The following is a 2,508-nucleotide window of genomic DNA, read 5'->3' as shown; positions in this document are numbered from 1 at the left end:
TCGGTGGCTGAGTGGTGCCAGTACTGGACTACCAAAGGGGCATGAAAGCCCTAAAGGCTGACCTGATGAATGGATTGCGACGTGTAGAGAATGTTTCTCTCATCTCTCTCTCTCTCCCTCCTATCATTTTCTCTCACTTTCCCCTCACCCACACCACCAGCAAACATCACCCCCTTCCACTGTCAAGGGAACCTAGACCTTATGCCCTCAGCCTCCAAGATTGCCTGGCCATGAACGAGGCTGGCGACCTTGTCGACTTTGTGGGACAGCCCTCTAATGTCCCCCCCCCCACACACACACACACCCATGCTCTGGGCGAAGCACATAAAACCAAATCGCTTCTGGTCCCCCCGTAATCAAGACCTGGGACCTGATACTGTGGCAGGTGCAGAGTTCAACAGGCTCTGTCCGCCTTGTGTGTGGGGGGTGGAGGGGGGGGGGAAGGGGTCCCACTAACGAGTGGTTGACAGTGAATTGATGGATGAACGGATTAGTTTGGTGGAATGAATAACCGGTTGGATTGCTGGTTGAATTGTTTGGAATTTTTGTCGACCCCCATACCCATCCTGTGGGCGGTGGTGGACCCCCATACCCAGCCTGTGGGCGGTGGTGGACCCCATACCCAGCCTGTGGGCGGTGGTGGACCCCCATACCCAGCCTGTGGGCGGTGGTGGACCCCATACCCAGCCTGTGGGCGGTGGTGGACCCCCATACCCAGCCTGTGGGCGGTGGTGGACCCCCATACCCAGCCTGTGGGCGGTGGTGGACCCCATACCCAGCCTGTGGGCGGTGGTGGCCCCCATACCCAGCCTGTGGGCGGTGGTGGACCCCATACCCAGCCTGTGGGCGGTGGTGGACCCCATACCCAGCCTGTGGGCGGTGGTGGACCCCCATACCCAGCCTGTGGGCGGTGGTGGACCCCATACCCAGCCTGTGGGCGGTGGTGGACCCCATACCCATCCTGTGGGCGGTGGTGGCCCCCATACCCAGCCTGTGGGCGGTGGTGGACCCCATACCCAGCCTGTGGGCGGTGGTGGACCCCATACCCAGCCTGTGGGCGGTGGTGGACCCCATACCCATCCTGTGGGCGGTGGTGGACCCCATACCCAGCCTGTGGGCGGTGGTGGACCCCCATACCCAGCCTGTGGGCGGTGGTGGACCCCATACCCAGCCTGTGGGCGGTGGTGGACCCCATACCCATCCTGTGGGCGGTGGTGGCCCCCATACCCAGCCTGTGGGCGGTGGTGGACCCCATACCCAGCCTGTGGGCGGTGGTGGACCCCATTCCCAGCCTGTGGGCGGTGGTGGACCCCATACCCAGCCTGTGGGCGGTGGTGGACCCCCATACCCAGCCTGTGGGCGGTGGTGGACCCCATACCCAGCCTGTGGGCGGTGGTGGACCCCATACCCATCCTGTGGGCGGTGGTGGACCCCATACCAATACTGTGGGCGGTGGTGGACCCCATACCCAGCCTGTGGGCGGTGGTGGACCCCATACCCAGCCTGTGGGCTGTGGTGGACCCCATACCCATCCTGTGGGCGGTGGTGGCCCCCATACCCAGCCTGTGGGCGGTGGTGGCCCCCATACCCAGCCTGTGGGTGGTGGTGGACCCCCATACCCAGCCTGTGGGCGGTGGTGGACCCCCATACCCAGCCTGTGGGCGGTGGTGGACCCCATACCCAGCCTGTGGGCGGTGGTGGCCCCCATACCCATCCTGTGGGCGGTGGTGGACCCCATACCCATCCTGTGGGCGGTGGTGGACCCCATACCCATCCTGTGGGCGGTGGTGGTGCCCCATACCCATCCTGTGGGCGGTGGTGGCCCCCATACCCATCCTGTGGGTGGTGGTGGACCCCCATACCCATCCTGTGGGCGGTGGTGGACCCCATACCCATCCTGTGGGTGGTGGTGGACCCCATACCCATCCTGTGGGCGGTGGTGGACCCCATACCCATCCTGTGGGTGGTGGTGGCCCCCCATACCCATCCTGTGGGCGGTGGTGGCCCCCCATACCCATCCTGTGGGTGGTGGTGGACCCCATACCCATCCTGTGGGGCGGTGGTGGACCCCATACCCATCCTGTGGGTGGTGGTGGACCCCATACCCATCCTGTGGGCGGTGGTGGACCCCCATACCCATCCTGTGGGCGGTGGTGGACCCCATACCCATCCTGTGGGCGGTGGTGGTGCCCCATACCCATCCTGTGGGCGGTGGTGGCCCCCATACCCATCCTGTGGGCGGTGGTGGTGCCCCCATACCCATCCTGTGGGCGGTGGTGGACCCCCATACCCATCCTGTGGGCGGATGACTGTCAAAGCACACATTAAGTGTGTCTGAAACACGCCCCCTTGTGAGGAAAGTCTGAAACAGAACCAGTTTAGAACGAGAACGACTTTGCTGGGAGTGAAGCCGTTGCTATACCGACCATTCTAAGTAGATGGGAAACATTATCAGAAGTAAACACACACACACACACACACAGAGAGAGAGAGAGACATTAGAAATAA

The sequence above is a fragment of the Procambarus clarkii genome, chromosome 62 (genome assembly GCF_040958095.1).
Source record: "Procambarus clarkii isolate CNS0578487 chromosome 62, FALCON_Pclarkii_2.0, whole genome shotgun sequence".
NCBI classification, from domain to species: Eukaryota; Metazoa; Arthropoda; class Malacostraca; order Decapoda; family Cambaridae; genus Procambarus; species Procambarus clarkii.
This window is presented reverse-complemented; position numbering follows the sequence as displayed.